General features: G+C 40.1%; 1 protein-coding gene and 1 long non-coding RNA gene across 2 annotated transcripts in view; one reads left to right on the forward strand and one right to left on the reverse strand.

The window, feature by feature from the left end:
• The window catches only part of LOC146504875 (uncharacterized), a 197,652-nt gene that overhangs the window by 26,605 nt on the left and 147,907 nt on the right, over positions 1-23,140 (reverse strand). The gene's annotated exons all lie outside the window — the stretch shown is intronic.
• LOC146504877 (uncharacterized) lies at positions 5,740-6,356 on the forward strand. The gene is made up of 2 exons (XR_014877761.1): positions 5,740-5,842; positions 6,234-6,356. It is a non-coding gene; the product is annotated as an uncharacterized LOC146504877 (long non-coding RNA).

Consider the following 23,140-nt stretch of genomic DNA (forward strand, 5'->3'; position numbering starts at 1 on the left):
TGTACATGCTTCCTTGATAGGGGTTGCGTGACCAGAGAACTCCAGCTCTCTCAGGTACAGTAGATTGCTAGCTACGTCTCCAACATTCTGATAACTTCTAGTCTGGAAAGTTCCCCATCCAGACGATGAAGGCAGGTGATGGCATCTGAGTCTTTCTTCTTTTATAAACACTGACAGATACTAGATACTGTGTGTTACTTTAATTTAGGACCAGCTGCAACTGAATAATAAGAATACAGTTAATAAGTCCCATTTATTAAAACTGTAAAGGTGGAATTGTTTGACTGGAGTCCTCTGAGACCTAAAAAACATTTTGTATTTTTAAAGAAGCACCCATCAAAGCAGAAATAGAAAATTGTGTGAAACATTAGCAACAAACTGACAAATTCATTAAAAATTAAAATGATAGAAAAAACACATCTGTGAGGTATGACAAAAATCTACCACAGACTTCAGTCAGTGTGATGAGGGTTAATAGTGACATAATTATAACCTGTAGAGCTGCTTGAAGACTTTCCAACCATGTTGAATGATGTTGGATGTTTTTGTTCTGATCAAAATTCTGTAACTGAGCTTGTGTAACAGTGTTTATGTTGTATGTGATTCCATAATAACCACAATGGATTTGTGATGTTTACTGGCTCAATGGCGCCCTCTCTCAGAGGCAGTGATCCACTGCACTGTGTGGGATCATTAGGTATCACCATGGTGTGCGACCGCTATACAGAGCAGGTGACTCTGTAACTGTCTAACTGTTAATAAGAAGAGTTTCGGGTGTTTGTTGTAATTGTGAAGTCCTGAAAACAGTCAACATAATATCACTGACACACCGGCTAGAAGCTGCTATTATTTTGTAGTGTGCTGTGTTTGAGCCTCTGTAATGAGCCAACCTGCCTGACCTGCACATATTCTGATTCTAATCCACGTTATAAAAAGCAGCATCTAAAATATAAACGTCTTTGTTCATCATTCACTTACACAACACAGAGTCAAGAGATTTTTCTATCAGTCAGCACCTGGTTTCTTAGGACATGTGATAAACTATATGCAGTATTCTCACATATTAAGTCTTTGTTCTCTTATTTGCATTTCATGAGGTGATACCTGATAAATCTGCTGCACCAGATCAGATTCCTGTTCCATCTTCATTAAAGCCTTTCTGGTCTCCTCCACACTCTCTCCTCTGTACGTCTCCTCCATCAGCTCCACTACATCCTGTGTGTTTGCTGTTTTCAGTCGGCCCCTTGGCTTGGATGATAGATCTTTCTCCAGTTCAATAAGTGACCTGAACTCAGCAAAGTCCTCTGGACTCAACTGGTTCAGTGTTTCAATGAGCAGCTTCTTAGTCGTCATAGTTACCACCTGGAAAATGAAGAAATCATATTATACATGAAGGACAGCATGTCTGCTGTTTGTTCATTTGATGGATGGAAACTCACTGCTTTGTATTTCACTAATGACAACATTACTGACATGGACGTTTGTTACTTTTCATGAAAAACTGTGATTGGACGTGAACGTCAAACATCAGCTTGAAACTTGAATAAAATTGTGTAATAAAAACATGCAACCCACAGCAGCGTGTGAGTGTGTGAGTGTGAGTTTAGCTTGTTGGAAAGGCCCTCCACAACAGTCTCTTTTTCTTTTTTTCCTTTTATGTTTTCTTTTGTCCCGTTTGGATCTTTAGCATCAGAATTGTTGTCTTAAGGCCAAGAAAGATGCCAAGCGGATTTATTTTACCAAGTGGATCATCATGGCCTTGCCATATTGGTCCATTTGATTGACCTTTATTATAATTATGTATTTATTTTATTTTCGGTTGCTACAAACAGGACAGACATGACTGGGGGATAGGACAGGGAGAAAGAATGAAAGAAAGAGAGGGAGAGAAAGAAAACCAGAGAAGAGACGGTGAGAAAGGGGGGAAGAAAGAAAGAAAAACAAACAAAACACCTGGATCACCTGTATGGAGAAAAAAAAACAGAAGAAAAAGCAAACAAAAAAAGAGCAACATAATAAAAACAGCACCATCACAATAAACTAGCGAGCAGTAGATAACAGTAGATACTAAATATTAAACGCTATTGTGCAGCACGCAAGATAGACAGCGCACAATGTGCTTTGAGGCAGCAGCCAAGAAAGGTGTAGTCCGCGTCTGTGAACACCCGTGTGCACACCTGTGTGGATCAGCATGCTTGTATTCCAAAGGTTTCTCCATGTAACGATCTGCTTGGGAGTGTGGGGAGCCATAGCCCCGTCCCCCAGGGCATGAAGCAGGTATGGAGGAGATCCAATCCCCAGACATCGAGAGGCCCCAGAGTACAAGGACCCGAGGAGGACCACCAAAAGGGGGGAACCGTGCCACCCTCCTGGGAAGAGCTGAGTAGAGCCCCAAACGAGAGGTCACCCAGCAGCCAGAGGCCAGAGGGGGTTGCAGTGGCGTGCCCGCGGGCTCTGCCGGCAGCCAGCTGTGCCAGAGAGGACCGAGCTTCAGGCCCAGAGGCCAGAGGCCTGAGGGCACCCCACCCCCCGGAAGGGGCCCAGCCTGGCCACAGATCGATCTTACGTGCTGCACAATAATGTTTAACATTTAGTATTTACTGTTATATTCCCATAGATCATCATGATGTTGTTTATTCTATTGCTCTCGTCTTCTTCTGCTTGTTTTCTTTTGTCTTTCTCAACAGGTGATCCAGGTAAAAAATAAATAAATAAAAATTCTTTCTCTCCCTCTCTTTCTTTCATTCTTTCTCCCTGTCCTATCCCCCAGTCATGTCTGCCCCGTCTGTAACAACCAAAAATAAAATAAATACATAATTATAATAAAGGTCAATCAAATGGACAAATATGGCAAGGCCACAATGATCCAATTGGTAAAGTAAAGCATCTTTCTTGGCCTTCAGGCAACAATTCTGATGGGTAAAGATCCAAACGGGACAGGCAAAAAAAGAAAAAAGTCCTGGAGAAATTTGAGGTTGCAGATGTCACCCATCACTATACTGTACCCCAAAGTGTCCCGAAAACTCAAAAGCTCCGCAATTTAACATGGCCCAGGTGTGTAGTTGACACTGACCAAATATGAAGGTTATAGCAAGTTACTTCCCCAAAGTGAAAGCTTTAAACGTTAGCCCGATGCTTAACTAGCCAACTCAAGCTTTCTGATTGAAGGCTAAAAGCAGCGTTGTCACCAAGTAAACAGAATATTGATTATATTTTGGTGTATTGCTGCAGTTATTTCAAGTATTAACTTGGTGCTTTTGGCAACCTTAGGGGAAAATAATGGTAATATGACTGATCCGTATGGACACAAAGAATATAGACTTTTTTGTGCTACCGAAGTTCCGTGGCTTTCATTCAAAATCTGTTTATCGTTAAACAACTTGAAGATTATAATGGCTTCAAACTCACATTGAGGCCTGTGGGGCACTATCAGCCACTGAAACAGTAGACAAATGAATATTTCATACCTTAAGGCTGCCTGTTTATTTAAGGGAGATGAACAATACATTATAATTGTATATAATAATATCACAGATGATAGATTAAATAGGTTTTTGATAGATGCTTGTGCATTGTTAAAGTCTTATATGTTGAATTGATCTGAGTATGTCATCTGTTCAAAGCCTCTCCCAGTCAGTGCTGTTCTCTATGCCTGTCTTACTCTACATGATATTTTTTAACATCAGCATGCTAAAGGACTTGTTTGGAAGAGACTGCTATTTTATACGCTAAAATATGTTTTTCTTCTGGTTGGTGAAAACACTTTATTATCCTCTAATAGATTTTTTTAAATGCTTGGTGATGGTAGTACCCAAAACTAGCTGCATCAGGTACTTCCCTGTGTATTTGGAGAGGATCAGAAGTCCCAGGAATAAAAAAGCAACTAATTATTTATCTGCACAGCCGTACAAGTGGCTGACTGCTAGTTTGTTCCTCTGAGGCCGTGTCCTAGTCAGTGTGTCTCGCTAGATTTCTCTCTCTTCTGTTAATTGAGCGTTTTTGTTTGTTTTGTGCAGTTCTGGTTAATAAGTGAAATTAATAAAAGCCGCAGAAATATTTTCATTGCATTTCTGTTTGTTCTGTACTTGCAAACTGTCAGTTCAGAAGAAAATGTAGCTGCTGTTTGCCAACAAACTCAGTTCCTTTGCCCGATAATTTACTTCAAAAAAATGCCTACATATATATTTATAAGCTGAGTTATTATATAGCTGAATAATTATATCTTTCAATTCATAACTAACAATGTTTTATTTTACATTTGTGTCTTTTAGCTTCTTCTGCTTATTATTGTTATCCATCCATTTTCTTCTGCTTATCAAGGACTGGTTTACCCGGGCAGCAGCCTAAGCAGAGAAGCCCACATCTCCCTCTCCCCAGCCACCTCCTCCTCCACTTCTTCTGGGATAACACCAAGACATCCTCAGGCCAGCTGAGAGATATAGCCTCTCCAGAGTGTCCTAGGTCTGCCCTGGGCCTCTTTCTCCTTTTCTCATCAGCCTCTCTTCAACGTGTAGGAATAGCAGCTCTACTCTGAGGCCCTTTTGAGTAACTGAACTCCTCAGCCTGTCTTTAAGGGAGAGGCAACACCCTTAGAGAAAGCTCGTGTTTTTCATCTGTCAGTCCTCTGCTCACCTGTCCCCAAACTCGTAAACAAGAGAAGATTAAAGTCCTCCGCTTGATACTGCAAGTCATTGTTTTTTATTGTCTTTTTCTTAATATATTCAGATAATCCTAAAAATATATGTACAACAGTTTGTTTATGCAGTCAGCATTTGTATATATACAGCAGTATTCTCAAACAAGCAACAGTGAACGCACCTGTGTGAGGCAAATTCCACAATGACACTTTTTTCCACTTTAAGTGAGGAAATGGAATTAAATCTGACACATCTTTATCTTTTTTGGACATATCAACATATCTTTTTAAGGTTAAGAGAATATGGTCATCAGATTGGAGAAGCTGAACAATCAGAGCTGTGATAATGATATTTAAGGATATTTAAGGTGTGTTGACTGGTTCATAACGTCAGCTCATGTGAGAAAAACATCCCATGCTAAAAGTTGCCGCTAGCTGCTGGTTGATGGGTGAATTTATTGTGTGTTTCCACAGTCTGTACAGATGAGAGTAGCAGGAGCTGGAGATGAGCAGGAGGAAAAAGTTGACTCAATTCAATTTCAGTTTATTTTAATAGCCGTTATCTCAACAACAGTCACCTCAAGACACTTTATACTGGCAAGGTGGAGGCCCTATTGTAATACAGAGAAAACGAAATATCAAAAACAAGCCCTTTTGAGGCGAGCACTTGTGACTGTGGGAAGGAAGAAACACCATTTTAACTGGAAGAAACTTCCAGTAGAAGCAGGTATAGGGGAGGGGCAGCCTCTGAGGACTGGTTGGGGTTGAGGGGGGAGGGGAGAAAAGGACAAAGGACACGCTGTGGAAGAGAGCCACTCTATGAGCTGTTCATTCAGTTTGTGGTTTAGCTTGACTCCATGACGTTTCTGAACTAATGCTTTGCTCATTAATGTTGCAATGAATTATGGGTGGATTTTACTGATATTCTATCTTTATGTTGTCACCAAACAGATCTACAGATTTAGGATTAGCTACAGGCTCCTCTACCCCTGCTAGCCCTTCTGTCCTGCCCAGGATGGCGCCCCTGGTGCCCCCTCATAAGGTCCAGCAGTCCTACTGTCCCATCCAACAGCTCCTTCTCCCCTCTTACAGCCCTATGGAGCTCCATCTGTGGTGGCTACAGGCCTTACAGCTACAGCTACGGTGGCGGCTACAGCCTGGGAGGATACAGACACACACCTCACCTTGAGGACGTCCCCCCAGCAGGTTTGTGCAGCAGGCTGAAGAGATGGAACAGCAAGCACTCACATATTCATATGAGTACATTTAGTTGTTTTGAGAGGTGTACTCAACACAGGACAGTGGCTGCAGGTGCTAATTGTTTTGAGTTCAAAGTAATTAAGGCTGCTGTTGCAAAGTTTGATAATAGAATCTGAAGCTGGTAATGTTCAGGGCTGCAGTACACGTGTAAAGATGAGTCTGCTTGTATGACATCATATGTGCCTTTGTGTAACTCAGTGGCAAATAAATTGGGTACCATAGCTCCATATGCCATTAGTTACTTTACAAGTGTAACGATAAGCAGAAGGACTTTTTTTTTGGTTAAGACCAGTTAAAATGATGAATGTCTTTCATTCAGTTTCCTTGCTTGGTTTAGACACTAACTGGGCGAGCGAGGAGGACGACCACGTGGTGGCCAGAGGAGAATATGACTTTACAGCTGCTTCTCAGGAGGAGCTTTCTATGCAAGCTGGAGAGATGCTCAACCTCGCTCCTAAAGGTGATGAGCTTTTTACTGGCTGCGGGACATTTGATTCTGAGTGCTTTGACCCAAAACCTTCTATTTTTTTTTTCCTTATCTTAGAAATAACAGATGAGGGCTCTTCTTTTGTGTGTGCGTGCCCCATGTTTACAACTATCTCCCTCGTGTTTAGAGCTCCAGCCCCGTGTGCGTAGCTGGCTCCTGGCCAGCGTGGACGGTGAGACCACCGGCTCGTCCCAGCAAACTACGTTAAGATCCTCAGCAAGAGAAGAGACCACCGGGCCACAGATGTGGAGAGGCTCGTTCAGGCCCAGCAGGCGAACACGCAGGCACCCCAAACAACCTCAGCTGCACAAATCTGTGTCTCTCCTGCAGCCCATAAACGTACAGCATCTACCCACATCATGTACAGTACATGAATGACCCGTCTCGTCAGATTCATTAGGCTCAGCTGTGTCCCCCTCCTGTGTGCAGTTTCCTCGTTTCCCTCTGTGTGTATTTATAGTAGTGATGGCCAAACAAAGCTTTCTGAAGCTTGTGTTGAAAAACGATTCATTACTGGAAGCTTTTTAACACAGTCCTCTGTGGTGACATCTGCTGGTCAAAAATATGAAGAGCAGCTTGAATCTACAAAAAAACTGAACTGCTTCATTATGATTGCCCACTCTGCAGAGTGGAATTCACAATGTTGTGAATTCCACTCTGCAGATGATGTTCATGTGTGCCCAAGTGTATGATGTGGCTCTTTGCGGTGACACAGTAAAAAATGTGGCTGTTTGTCTGTGACTGGTTGGCTGCCCCAGTCCTGGCCCTTCATGTATTTCAGTAATGTCTTTTTCTCCCGTCTCCTCCTCTCGTTTACATGTTTTGCCCTTGTGACCCATTCCTTCTGTCACGTGTGTTTTCCCCCCAGCCATCATGTTCTGTTTGTGCTAAGTTATGTCCATGTCTCATCTCTAGTCCTCTTTTCCCTCTGTATGTATTTACAGTGTACGTGTTCCTCATCGGTTCGTCATGCTAAGTCTGCGTGTCTTATTCCGTCATGTGTCATGTATTACTCCAAATCTCACTGACTTTAACTGATAATAACTGTTTGCTGAGTGTTATGTCTAAAAAGTATTGTACAATCGCCTCTAGTAGAGGATCAGGTTTGTTTTCCACTGATAATGGATTTTAACATGACTGAACAATGATTGTGGAGCACGTCCATGTAGGATCTTATAAATACAACGAGCAAACGTAAATGTTTTAAAATGTTCAAAACTAAATATATTATATTTCTGAAGTATGACGGAAGGAAAAAGTTTCATATATTAAAAAAATCCAATTTCATATGATCAAATTTATGTCAAAAAGTTCATATTTATTCCTCCTATGTCATGTGTGAGTACTGTACTGTAAATGTCATATATATCAGATGATACTGATAACCTAATGCTAATAACTATGCAGAGGTCTCTAGGCCTCGACTTTTATGGAGCATGTGAAGTTTGGGGCAGAGTGGACAAAGAAAAGTTTCTCAGCAGGTTCAACAGGTTGCTACAACACAGGCCGATGAAGTATTGCACTCACTCATCCAAACTGGCAAACATGTAACATACACCCTAAGACTGATCCTGCTTTTTACTCCTTTGCTATGATTTAATTTGATATTATGTAGCCATGGAGACAGTTTGCATAGATTAGAATGTTAGATTCCTGTGATGTCATCAATGCCCGATGTTTTGTTTTAATGTCTTGTGATAGTTCTAAGTGCAGACAAAGTCAGAGTTCAAGTGAGTTTAGTCCAATTTTGATCCAGTTTCTGACATGTGGTCAAAATCTTGGCCGACCTTTACCACACCACGTGCTGTGGGTGTGCGTAAATATCTAGGTGAGTAAAGTCTCCTTTCCCTTTTAAATTCATCTTAATTTGGGGCTTTTAGGTGTTTTGATTCAGTAGTAACCAAGTGATCTTTGTACAAACTGCAGACCGCCACACTGATCCCTGGTTCCTCAGGATAGAGGACAGGACGTCAGATGGGGGAATCAAGAGCTCCAAATGGAAAGATTGTGCCATCTATGTATGTATGTACTCAACTTGAAGTCCTGGAACGAGACAGCTTGATATCGTATATGCATTCAGATTGATGTCATATAGGCATACAGTATGATGTCATCCTGTGTCCTCTGACGACCTGTTTGCTGCTGCCACTGAAAGGCAGTGTTAGAGGGGACACTTGGGCATTTACACACAAGTAATCACAAGTTATCAGTAGTTCTTTCCACCTTTTTACCCACAGCTACATCCACTTCTGTCCGGCCTAGGCTGCTCACTACGGCTGGGTATCATCACTGATTTCTGTAATCCATTTGATTCCAATTCACGAGGTCCTGATTCCATTCAATTTGATTTTGCCTCAGACAGTCAGAAATATTATAATTCTGATGATTTATCAGTACTGATACATGTGAGACTTCATCAGAGATGTGAGCATCACAGCAGATGCCTTTGTGTCAAAGTAACTGAGGATAAAACAGCAGATAACCTTAAAAATATTCTGCAATTTTGCATAATTTTAAGAAGTTTAAATTTCTTCAGTATTGAACAGCAGAAATTAGGCTTTCTTGTCCGAGGTCATTTAAGTGAAAAAAGAAAAAAGACAGCGCTGTAAACAACGGTAGACTGGTGGGTAATAAGCAAATGAATAATGCAGAAAAAAGAGATTTGAGACGGGAAACTGTTCCTGAAGTACACAGAGAGAGAGAGCTGTGCAGGAAGTGTGATTTTTATCGTGCAAAAGTCAGAGGGAATTCATGACGACATTGATCAAATGTTTAGCGTAGTTTGCCGCTTCTTTTGCTGCTGGCTCGGTGAATTTTGGTTGGAGAGAGACAAAACCTGCAGCTCAGAATCAGCGCAAAAAAGACGTAAACACAGAGCGGACCTGACGCATCAGAATCACTAAGCTCCGACAGTGTATCCGTGTACGGGCCGTCGGGTGAGAAAGCCGAGAAAAACAAAGCTGATTCTGTATTTTGCGGCAAAATTATCCACACCCACCACCGCACTATGAATTGTGGGATATATGGGACCACGAAGCGTGCACGCTTGATATTTGGGGAAATCGACGGCGCATTTGGAGTACGCATTTGAAGTACACTTCGAATTGGGACAGCCATCGTCGCGTGGCGGTGACGTAATCGCACTTAAAATGCGTACTTCAAGCGTGCAGACCCTGAATTGGGACACAGCAACTCAGTGATTCCCTCCTGGCTCACAGCTTCTTCTTCTTCTTGGTTGGCAACCAATGTTAAGGCGCATTACCGCCCCCTGGCTCACAGCTCAGTGGACATTTAGATGAGAAAATATATATTTGACACATTTAAGGAAAATACTAATAAAATAAAAATAAACAAAATAAATGTTTGTAACATGGTAGACTAATGTGCCTGTGTTAATTCAGCTCCATATTATTGTGTGAAGTTGCACTGGGTTGGGAGTGGTTTTGTGTGTGTCACATTTTTGGTGAGCCAATGGCTGGAATGGGGTTGGACTAATTAGAGGCAGGTGTACTTGATTGCACTGATACACTGGTCTACTTATAGCCCACACTGCAAACACTGCTGTATCGTTTTGTCTCTCTGTGCAGGTATGTAATGTGATGAAATCTGATATGTTTGGGATGGATGGGTTTTGCGCTATGAATTTTATACTGAAGGTGTAGTTTTTGTCTCTCTGTGCATGTATGTAATGTGATGAAATCTGATATGTTTGGGATGGATGGGTTTTGCGCTATGAATTTTATACTGAAGGTGTAGTTTTTGTCTCTCTGTGCAGGCCAGGGCCTATTATATGCCACAGCCTAAAGGCAGCAGAGTTGCAGAGGCTGGAGTGACCACTGGCTATATGCTTTCAGGGTGGTGGGTCTCCAAGGACAACTTCTAACCCTGTTAAAGGCAACACGGGAGTGCAACTGGCCGTGTGGCATAGCTGGCTCTGGCCTTGGGACTGTGTGTTTTTATTTGATTCATAAATGGGACACTGGACTGTTTTATCTTTTCTCTTGATATTTTTTGTCAATAAATTATCTTTTAGAATTTTATTGACTGTCATCTTTTTGCCCATGACTGAGACAGTTGGTCAGACCTAAAATCTTTCTTTGGGTGTGTTACATGTTTATTAAGCAATTTTGATAGGAAATTGCTTAATTTTAGAAAGGTTTTTGCTCTATAAAATAGTTGTTTTCTTTTAGAATCATTCATCTTAGCAGTGGGATTTACAAGAAAAGAGAAACAAATAAAGTTTGAGTGCAAAATGTACATTTTGCACTCTCTGGTCAACTGACTCAGTGAATCAAATGACTCAAAAAACCTGATTCACTTTGGTGAGTGACTCATTAAAACTCGATTCAGTAAAAAGAATCAAATTTACCATCACTATCATGTTGGACATCCTTGTTGAACATTCTTTGGATCCTTGTTTTAAACTGGTTAGCAGGGGAAAGTTTATTTAATTAACTGATGGATTAGACTTGACTAAGAGAAAAGTTGGAGTTGGAAATTCATGAATAAAAAAAATTCCCACAAATCTAAAGCTCGTGTAGATTCTGATGTTTTTAACGAACACCTTTTATTGCTTGTAATGCACAGACACACCAACAGAGGGCAGTAATATCCCTTCAACAACTCCTTCTTGTGCAGCTTGGCTCAAAGCAATATACTCAGCCTCTGCAGTTGAAAGTGCAACTGTTGCTTGTTTCTTGCTAAGCCAACTGACTGCACCTCCTGCAAGTAGAATGATGTTTCCAGTTGTAGAACGTCAATCGTCCTGATCACCTGCCCAATCAGCATCTGAATACCCAACCAAGGTTCCTGTTTCTGTCCTTTGATATTTGAGCCCCAGGTTTAGAGTTCCTTTCAAATATCTCTGGATTCTTTTCACAGCTGTCAGGTGTGTAGTGTTTGCATTGAACCTTGACACCACACTCACTGCTTGTGCAATATCTGGTCGTGTGGCCATGGCAGCATACAATAAACTTCCAACCATTGACTGATACATGCATGGGTTTACAGGTTGACTGACATCATCACTCTTTCTTAATTTGACATTTGTGTCAGCTGGAGTTGCTACTGGATTGGCACTGTCCATTCCATACTTTTGTAGTATGTTTTCAATATACTGTCTCTGATGAAGCACAACATGGTTTTTGTCCCTGTCTTGGATCACTGAGATGCCCAGAATGTAGGTTAGCTCACCCATGTCCTTCATTTTGTAGTGTTTCTTCAGAGTGTCCTTTAAGTTCTTCATGCTCTCTGCTGATTCTGTAATCAAAATCAGATCATCAACATACACAGCCAATATTTCCAACTCCTGACCTGTTCTAACAAACACACACTGATCTGAAGTACTCTGTGTACAACCAATACTTTTCATGAACTCTGTAAAAGCTTTGCTCCAGCAACGTGGAGACTGCTTCAGTCCATATATTGACTCGTTTAGTTTGCACACTAGATGTTCCTGTCCAGGTTTGATGTAACCCTCTGGCTGCTCCATGTAGATTTCCTCTTCCAGGTGTCCATTCAAGAATGCAGTCACAACATCCATTTGATGCACATTTAGATTGTTTTGCACAGCAAATGATAACAATGTACGAATTGAACCAAATCGTACAACTGGAGAGAATGTTTCATCATAGTCTGCACCATAAATCTGTGAATAGCCTTTGGCAACAAGTCTGCACTTGTATCTTTCCACTTGTCCATCACTGTGATGCTTAACTTTAAAGACCCATTTTGATCCAACTGCTTTGCGATCCTTTGGTAGATCCACTAAATCCCATGTGCCATTTTCGAGCACTGACTCATATTCCAAATCAGCTGCTTCTTTCCACTCCTTTGTATTTGGACTTGACATAGCCTCTTCCAGTGTATTTGGTTCTGTGACACAACAGATGTTTGCATAATGATCAACTGTAGCTGCATCAGCAAACTCCTCAAATCCATATCTCTTTGGAGGTCTTCTGATCCGCTACTCTCCTTTTGCAGCCTCACTGGCGACAGTCTCCTCAGTACTTGTTTGTCTTTCACCCGTGTGTAGTGTCACCTCATTCCCCAAACCGAGATCTTTTTCACTTTGTTTGCATTTAAACTCTGTTTCAATGAAGACCACATCTCGTCGAATCAGTATTTTTCCTTTTTCCTCATCCCACAGTCGGTAGCCTTTGCATTGGTTGCATATCCCAGGAAACTAACTTTCACTGCCTTTTTGTCCAGCTTCTTTCTCTCTGTGTCTGGAACATGAGCATAAGCAACACAACCAAATACTTTCATATGGCTAATGTCTGTTTTTTTTTTTCATACCATCTCTGATAGGGTGTTTCGTTCTTTAAAGCAGATGTTGGGAGCCTATTCTGTATGTAAGCTGTAGTAGCAACAGCTTCTGCCCAGAATGTGTTTGGCAACTTTGCATGTGACAGCATGCTTCTAGCTGATTCCACTAGAGTTCTGTTTTTCTCTCTGCAACACCATTTTGCTGTGGTGTGTGTGGTACAGTCATTTCATGATGGATGCCTTGAGCTTTCAAATATTCTTGAAACTCTTTAGATGTGTATTCCCCACCATTGTCAGTTCTGAGTCTTATTACTCCCTGTCCACATTCATTTGAGAAGATTCTTTCAAACTCTCTGAACTTGCTCAGGACTTCCGTTTTTTTCTCTTATGAAATACACTTTACAACATCTGGAGTAGTCATCAATGAATGTTACAAGGTACTTTTTTCCTCCTAGTGACTCAGTTTGAAAAGGACCACAAACGTCACTATGCACTAATTGCAACTTGCGTTTTGTTCGTATTTCTCCCACTGATTTGTAAGGTTTTCTTGATAATTTGCCCTCAACACAAGCTTCACAAAAAATGTCCTCCTTTTACCAAGTTTTTGACTTTTTTCAGATTTGTAGTGTGACCTAGGTGCTGATGCCACATACTTGCTGGAACTGAAGCAGTTGACGCTCCATGACAAGTTGTGCAGTTTCCCTCAATATCCAGCTGATACAATCCGTCACATCTTTGTGTTCCCATTCCATGGAGAGCTCCATTCTTTTCTCTTATGTAGCAGTGAGTCCTTTTGAACTTCACTGTGTTTCCCTTCTTTTCAGCAGCTCCCACTGAGAAAAGGTTCATTCATAATTTGGGAACATACAGCACATCATACATTGTGACATCTTTTCCATCCCTAACTCTGAATGACATTTTCATTGTTCATTCATTTTCACTACTCTGCCATCGCCGAGTTTCACTGTTTGTGGTTCTGAAAACTCTTGGTAGTTCTGTAGAGCTTCTTTATTCCATGTCATGTGTTTTGACGCTCCTGAATCAATTAACCATTCTTCTTGTTGTGCATCACTTTTACATGACTCATTTACAACAAAAGCTCCCTCAAATGTGTCCTTTTTGACCTTATACACCACACTTTTAGCCTTGTGGGCCTTGTATTTCTTTTTAATGCTTGGACAACCACGCTTGATATGTCCTTCCTTCCCACATTTGTAACATCTCCATGAGTCGGAGCTGTTTGCGCCCACTGTTTTTGATCCACTCTGTTCATTTCTATGCATCTGAGATGACATCACTGATCAGGGCCGTGCAGAGAGGTTTAAAGGGGCGGGTGCTCAAAGTTAAAAAGGGGCACATTGAACCAGGCTGAATAACAACAACACACATTCATCAAGAATCTAATATGGGCAACAAGGCAAAGCAAACATAGCCGATGTTTTACCTGATGGGTACAATGTTGCTGTTGAGGGGTTGCTGCTGCTCCTGCTGCTGATAGTGCTGGAGGGCAGGGCTGTGCTGATCTGAGACTGTAGACAGTAAAAAAGTCCATAGGAGAGATGGTAGCTGATTAAACAAGTGTCATGAGATAATAACAAAATGTAAAGATTGGTGACAGCGCTTGGAACCATAAGGCACAAAAGGCACTTGGAACAAAAAACTGTGAGAAATAAACTCGGCTCTGCCTGTGAATCACTCTTTGCTTCTCTTCTTCCTTCCATCCCATCATTTCATACATATCTCTCCACTTGCTGTCTATCTGAGAACAAGGCACAACTTGCTATTGCAATAAACTATAATCTAATTATCCACACCTAACAACTCTTGCACTTAATCTATAATAAAATGATGACAGGAAAATGTTATAGCACTGCCTTTAGTAGCCTCACACAGCTCCTACTGTTTCCTCCTCATGTCCTTACCAGGCATGTCTGCACAATGTTATATCATGAGTAATAATTAAAAAAAAAAAACATCTAAATAAAACAAACACATGCACGCACACACAGTGACATTTTAGACCTTCTTCAGAATACTGTATATACTATGGTGCTGATCCAGAATCCTTACATTATTATTTATTACTAGAGCTACAATAATAAAGCAATGAGGAGGGGGAAGTAATAAATATGAAATAATGTATTTATGATGATTCCATTTGTTTCACTATCCACTCTGTGCAGGGGCAAAGCTTATTACATTTTTAAACTGTAGAGATACAATCATTTTACTGCAGTAAAATCCAAATTTTGTCTTATTTAAAATATAAATCTAATATAATCTGCTTCTTAATGTATGTTCTTTAAAATACAGCGTGTGTTTTTTAATATATTATAATTATAATAATGCATAATTATGTGGACATGCATATTAGATCGTTTTTTAGTGAAATATAATCCCTCCAGAAAGGCAGAAAAAGCCCGGAAACTTACTTTAAAACTAAATATGTTCCCTAAAATGGTGACAGAGCTACAGACTCATGACAGCCAGGTAGCCAGCAGCTATGACCAGCACTACTTGTGCAGTTAATAAAAGGACAGGTACTGTTCGTCGCGCTGTTGCATACACAGCACGCTCGTTTGTTTCAACTTACCAACGTGTACGTAATAAGCTAATACTGTGTGCTATACACTACAGTGTACGCTGTACACCTACTTACTGGTTTTGTCGCATCAGTCTGTGTCTCTGAGTTAACTTGTGTTTCTCCTACAGCTCCGGACCGCAAAAAATGCGCGTGCTCTTTGTGAGCTCGTTCCCGGCTCGTAACCAGCGCGTTCTGCCGTCAAGGGCGATCATTGGTTAAATGTGATCATGTGACTGATGCAAGCCAGATCCTTTTGTTTAGCAAAACTGTGATTAATAGTTAAATATTATTGTTGAGGGGCACAGACAGGACTCCGCACACACACACACATTAAAAAATAATAATAATAATAGTTTTTTTAAAAAGTTGCCTCAACAAAAGGGCACTTTGGGCACCCATCAGGAAAGGGGCGGGTGCTCAAGCCCCTCTAGCCCCCCCCTCTGCACGTGCCTGTCACTGATACACTACTGGACACAGTGGTGTTGTCAGTAAGCACTCGCTTTTGTTCCTCATTTATCAAGGCTTGTTGAACAAACTGTAATGTCAGACTGTCCATCTTTGTCTCCAAAGCAGTAACAACAGTTGCATAGCTGGGTGGCAAAACTACCTAGAAAGGTGACAATTTGATCTTCCTCTTCAATTACAGAACCTATTGCCCCTACCTGAACAGTAAGTTCCTTCATCCTTTTAAATGATCATTGAGATGTTCTCCTTCCTTCATTTCACACCGGAAGTACTTCTTCAGAAATAGCTTGTTAGCAACAGTATCTCTTTCAAACTGTGCTTTTAGCATCTCCCATGCTTCTTTGGGGCTCTTACAGTTTGTTATCAAGTACAATTGGGTGTACTTACATTCAGTACCAGCACTGAAAAAGCCTTTTCCTTCTTCCGTTCAAATTCAGCTCGTGCTTGGGCATTAGCATCCGCAGCTAACTGCTCCGTCTCCTGTACCATACCCCACAGTCCTTTTGCCTTCAACAGGTGCTCCAGTTGAAATTTCCATGTTGCCCAATTCTCTGGTCCGCTCAGCGTGTCAATAAACAGTCTATCTTCCATTGTGAATCCCAAAATTCTGTTTATGACTCCCAAAAGAAAACGTGTTAGCAGCTTCCCTTGGCGACCTCTGGGCCCATAACCTGATGTTTTTAACGAACACCTTTTATTGCTTGTAATGCACAGATACACCAACAGAGGGCAGTAATATTCCTTCAACATACATTGTAAAATTACTATTACAACAGATCCATCCTGCAGCCCAGGTTCATAATACTGACATGAGACTGAATCTATACATTCAGTACATTACATAAATACGTCCCTTACATTTACTGGAGGGGCACGGGCAGTGATTGCATCCATTCAGTGGATGGTGTGTGATTGGCTGTTCAGAACCATATTATAACCAAATAAGCTGTCAATCAAATGCAGTAAAATATGACAAAAATAGATGTGTGTCTGTTTTGATTGCAACTAAAGGATCCCTGTCTCATGCTCTGTAAGAAGACTGTCTGGTTGGATAACTGTGGTATGTGGACACAAAGTGAACTTCTGTCTATATACTGCGCAGGTTTTGCTTCATGCTGCAACCAGTTTTGGCTAGGGAGATGACATAAATAGACATTCTTGTTTTCTTTTATGGACATTCTGTTGGCAATACTTAAAAAACAATGCTGATTGATATTATATGGTGAGAACGAAAAGGTCACCTGATCAATAACATTATTAATTACACTCAAATAAATTTCAGACTCTATGTGACTCGAACTGAGACATTAAGGACATTTTTATTTCTACTGAAAATCTGTTTAGCCTTATTCACGACTACCATTTCCTGTTTTCCTTAGTGGGAAAATAACAACAGACTGCTACCGAGGGCTCACCATGTAAGAGTGAAGGCTTTAGGGAACTGAACTGATGATGTCTGCTTTGTGACTCAGTTGTTTACAAGCTTTTTCCACAGTAAGAGAAGAGTGATGTATTGGGAGCTGTCAGCTGGCCTATAAAACTGTACATCAGAGAGAAAAGACAAAAAGAAGAAAAGCTTTTAACAAGTTCAGTGAAACACATTTAAGTTTTAATTTATGAATAAAAGAAATCCACTGATTTTTCAAATAATATAAGAACTGTATCATTTATCATGACCACTGCAGTCAAATTATTTAAGTCTATGAATGACCTTTGAAATTTCTGGCTTTACAAAAATTAAACCTTGGAAGGCAGTTTTCAACTGCCATGAAACTAAGTACCTGACATCACACAGTTGTCAAACTGTTGCAATTTATTTCTGTCTCAAGTTTAACATAGCCTTCACCCTGCCTTCAAAAAGGAAGCAAAAAGCATTTTCTCTTACCAGTCACTAGAAACCAACACATCCACCTGAATTTGATGTAATTTTAAATCAAAACTGATGTGTAGCCATGACAATCCTTGCTTTCCTAGTGTTTTACGAAAGGCAAAGCAACTTAATAAAAAGTTTATTTGACCTTCAGCATCTAGTCTATAAAAAACAACAACAAAAAACTGGCTACTCTTCACCACATAGAGCTTTACAAGGCTTCAGAACACTCCAATCCATTCTTCCAACAGTTCTACTTAAGCTAAGCAGGGCAAATTAATGTGGAGCCACAGTCACCAGACTGTGACAGTAGAAATGGAAAGTTCCACTGGTGATGGTGGCCAGTAGCATATCTGGCCTAATGTGTCCTTTGATGCATGGGCCATGAGGTAGTATTGTTACCCTCAATATAACAGTCATCTGTTAATGGAGTTGTACTACATCTCACATTTAATTGAAATTGCTTTAAAATGACTTTTCCCTCCATGCCTATTGCCATGACACCTTTATCCTAATGTCTCAGTAAGAGGATAGTATGACTTTCAGTGTGAAAGCCATCCTCTGTTTAGCATTCCATCTCAACTGAGCTGTTTGCACATTATCTGTGGAGCTGTTGTCTTTTAAGAGAAGAGGTATGTTATCAAAGTAAACAACATAATTTCATGACAATAGCAAGTAATGGCTTTGTTTGTTATTGTGGAAAAGGCCTTTTTAATTCATCTCCGTCCTTGTGTATGTGGTGTGTGGCAGTGATGGATTGTAACAATATGACAACTCAATCAAAGCAGGGCTGTGATAAAACCCACACAAATGGACAAAACTATCTCAAAGACCAACTCATAATCTAGAGTCATCCAAAGTTTTTTTTAAGGAAGAGATCTCTAACAGAACCAGGGATAAAGGGTTACGTCAGGTGAAAGAAAAAAAAAAAGGAAAAAGAAGAGCAATCACCAGATTTCAGCTCATGTAGAGGAAGAAAAGGTGGAGCCATCTTACAACGTTCGAGGAGTGAAGATACGGGCATGTCTTTTTTTTAAATTATACAAAAAGATGAAGACGACATTAAAAACAGGAATCCAGGCACCAGACAGCTGTTAACACACAGCACTCACAAAAACAGCATTCTAACACAACGTTACAGTGATATTCAAGCTGAGTGTGTCGTTACCTAATCTTAAATGTGTAACAAAAGCAGTGATGAGCAGTCATTGTGGCTTCCACTTCTACATGTATTTTTACATGTAGAAGGCTGGTGATGTATATGGATCTGTGTGCAATTAAAGAAATATGAGATTGTTATTTTGTGCACTTTGTTCATATGATTTAAATATTTGTTGTTTGCAACAGATCAACCCTGGACACAGTTGTTATGCACTCATACACTGTACAGTATTGGCCAGCAAGTTAGAGTGATTTTTTATTCCATCTCCTGTGACTTAAGACTATGAATAAAACATTCAAGATAGAAGGAAACACAGAGGGCACAGCCTCTGATCCTCCCACAGGCCAGAGCAATGTAAAGGTTTTGACTTTTTAAAAGCATTTATTATTTTACTTGAGTGATTCTTTGTTTCTCTTTTCTTTTTCTCAGTGAGTGATTAAAGAAAATTGACCATGCATGTCTCACATGCATGGTCAACTTAGACTCACCAGTTTACCAAACATGCCTGTGTTTGGATTGTGGAAGAAGGTGGAGCACTTGGAAGACTGCAGGTAGGTACTTAACAGTACTATCATCAGACTGCATCATGGCTCCCAACGAAGAAATCAAACTGCATAAAATACAATAACAAAGGAAAATCATCATCTCTACTCATCTTGGTTTGTGTCAGTAATCAAATCACTTAACAATACACTAAGCTAAAGTTATAGCTAAAGAAATATAGTGATTATATATGAAGTTATGGTGTAGAGTTAAGAGGGGTAAGTCACGGTGTAGATTTCCAGCTGAATCATAATTCAGGCATTAAGCACAGTCCCAGATAACCTGTATTAAACTTGCACCCTGTATTGGCTTTATGGGTTAAAGTTAGGCCAGCCTGGTGTGTTTCACCTCTGGCAATTTGGACCTCTCATGATCATATTGTTGCTTTTTTCAGTATTTTTAGTATTTTTTTCAGTTGTCAGACACTTAATACATGTGAAGATACAGGATGATATTTGTGTTTCAGCTGGAAGAATGCTAACAGAATGCTAACAAGCCTGTTAGCTTTACCTGATAACTTAGCACTTCACCCTCCCTTCAGTCTTTTGTCAAAGTGTTGCAGTGGACTAAGATTTTTGATCCAGCATTTTGTCTGACGTCATGATTAGTTTAATGTTTGTCTCTTTTTGGTTCAGTTTTGGCACTACAACTGGTTACTTTTAGGATACGGTCATGTTTTGTGTGATCACTTGCATTGAAAATCTCAGCACCTCACCCTTTTAGGAAGCCCCCGGTTTCATCACATCATGCAACTAAATATCCACAACAATGGAGGAGAAACTTGTTGCCTTCTGTGGTGCCAGCATGTCATTTCAATACATTATGCAGTGTTAAGATCATACATATCTCTTTTGATCAGACTGCTTCCTGCATCCTTTTAAAACCTTCTATTACCATGTTATTTTGGCACTCTCCACTACACCCCCACACACGGTTCAGTTTTTAATGTGCTAACTCACCCCAGGTATCATCTATTCTTCCTCTTGCCCTCAGGGAAGAGATTTAAATCAAGTCCAAAACCAACAATTAAAAAACTGCTTTTTCCTGCTTCCCCAGGAAAAGCGTAACCCCTCCACCTCTCCCTAAAAGTAGAGCTGGATGTTGGATTTAAACATGTTGCTCTCATCTATTGTTCTATATTCTTATTTAGTGCTTATCTTTAGTTCTGTTTATTTATACTTTAGTCTTTTGGTTTTTCATTTCTCGCTGTTTAACAGTTTCCATGGTTTTTCACTGTTTTGTGACCACTGACAATAAATATCTATATGTCTTCTTATCTTTATAAGTTACCCGCTTTTACACAATGAAATTGTGGACTTTGTTTGTGCTCTTGGTTAAATGCAGGCAGCTTTTGCAGAGAAATGATGAATGGATTTTTGACTGTTATGAAAATTGCATTGGCTATAAATCGGTTTTAGTAACCCTCTGGGACTCTCAAATTTGTCCTCACAGAGAAAAACCAGTCAGCATCCATCTTCCACAATAATCTATTTGCTCTACACTTTTTGTCCCTGTAATCTATGGGATTAACAAGATAACTAGCAGCTGCTCAGCTTTTGCTGCAAACAGCTCTGCAATAAAGCAGGCCATCAGTAGAGAAAGAACTTAAATTGAGTCTAATAATAAAAAGTATTAATTTGCTCACTGATTGATTTTTTTTTTGTTTGTTTGTTTTTAGAAAAAAAAAAGCAAAGCTAAGTTAGACAAAACACACAAGAAAAAAATTCACCAATCAGACATTTTGCAACTATATTGAATGCTGTTCCTGCCCTTTGTCTTTAATACATACCCAGAAACATTTGCACTGTATCCCTAAACCCGTCCTACATTGTCCAAAGGTCATATGTGAATTTCCACAGTTTACTCTGTGCAGAAAAGTAATTCATACATGATTTGAGACTTTTATTGCTTTTTAAAATTGTATTATTCTGTTGTAATTTAGAATCTCAAAAGTAGTGAAGATTCATTAAAGGGTTGTGGGGAAATTATGATGTATTTCTAGTATTTCCTACTGAAGATGCAAAAGTAGGACTAGCTGTTGTATTTTTACCTTTTAATTTCATCCCACTCATTTAATGATGACTTGGGGTTACAGCTTTATCCCATAAAACTGGAGCTGTTAGTCAAGATGAAAATATATAAAATGCTAAGTGTGTCTAATTCTCTGTTACACTGCACAAGACTTTTAGAAAGCTTTTAGAAGGCATGATATAAGCACATTCTCATATCATGCCTGATCCTTCTGCCTTCACTATGGCACAAGACACTTTAACACCCCACTCACACAATGTTCATTCTCAGATTTCGAACTGTAATTTTTCAAATTGTTTTATTTTATTTTATTTATATAATGTATATAACTCACTCACTTACTGCGCATAATGTCCTCTTTGTATATATTCACTCACTTTATACAATGTTCTTTCTCTTTTTTCACAGTCGAGTAGCGTATCAGGTCACATTTCACTACACGTTGTACTTGTATAACTATGCACGTGACAAATAAAGAATCTTGAATACAGAAGAATAGACCATGTGGTTTTTATCATAGTAGCCTGTGAGAATAATTTCTGAGTTTGCACATAATATTATGCACATAATTGTGAAGCCAAACCAACTCTGCCCCTTCTGAGCATGGACACCGGACATATGGGATGTCCTGTGGAGTCTGAAACCAGGACACTGGCAGCAGATCCTGTCGGTGCTTTGGGTTACAGAATGGAGCTACAGTGAATCAGGCTTGTTCAGGTGAATCTTGTGGATGCTTAGTTTGATTGGCATATGCGAGGGTGAGAGGTCTTGATTTTTTTTGTTGTATTCCTCAAGCCATTTCTGACCAGCTGATGGAGTGTCTGAATTGGTCTGGATGGGTGGTGCATGTCAATCTAAATCTAACCTAATTCAGAGTCAGTCATAAACCAAATTTTAAAGACCAGACAACTATCTCTACTCTATCCTTTTTAAATGTATGCACCCATTTGTGCTCATTTGTAAATCCACATAAATTTTAGGACCTTGGTTAGAAACTTTAGGTTATGTTTAACTCACAATAAAATAAAGTAATTTAGTGTTTTCCATGAAGTCATGGAAATACAATATGTGTGTAATTGTATTACTTATGCTGTGGGGATATACATTTGTAAGGGGCAGAAGACCAGAGGCAGGTTACCATTACATAAATAGTTATATTTTAGTCTGAAAGCTGAAAAGGTAAAGGTGAAGATTCATTATTTTTCTAAGAAATGAATTTAAGCAAGTGTAATGCCTTCTTACTGATGGACACACAGCTTTTTCTGTGTCTGTATCTTGTGATATCTGGTGATTCTAGACAGAAGTTCTTCTGTCACAGGAGCTTTTCTATCTGTAATGTTGTCTCAAGAGTCACATGCCTCTGTTGACTACATGTCTTTTCAACACCTCGCTGTTATGGCCTGAGGTGAAGGAGACACAGTGAGAGAGAAAACTGAGACAATAAGGCCTATCCCCAAAACAAAGAAGCAAAACAGAAGGGGCCATTCTACTGTTGACTCTCTTGCATCTACCTCAGTGGGGAATCTAGTCAGAGGTTGCTAATGCCGTGTTCACACATGCGCCTGCATTCTGTTGTCTCCTGCTGTTTTTGTTGCATACACAGGAAGCTGGGGACAAATCCCACAGTCAGGAAACAGTGGGACAGGGTATGAGTTGCTGAGTAACAGTGAGTGGTTTTCTGCTTGAATCTTACAATTCAATAACATGATGCACACATTACTAAAACTTCCACGAACACAGGCTACTCAACAGAGCATCCCTAGTAGGAAGAGAGAGTGTTGCCATGGTAATGCACAGGGAAGCGGTCAGCCAAAGCCCTAAAGGTGGACCTCCCT

Source organism: Neolamprologus multifasciatus, chromosome 13, assembly GCF_963576455.1.
Source record: "Neolamprologus multifasciatus chromosome 13, fNeoMul1.2, whole genome shotgun sequence".
NCBI lineage: Eukaryota > Metazoa > Chordata > Actinopteri > Cichliformes > Cichlidae > Neolamprologus > Neolamprologus multifasciatus.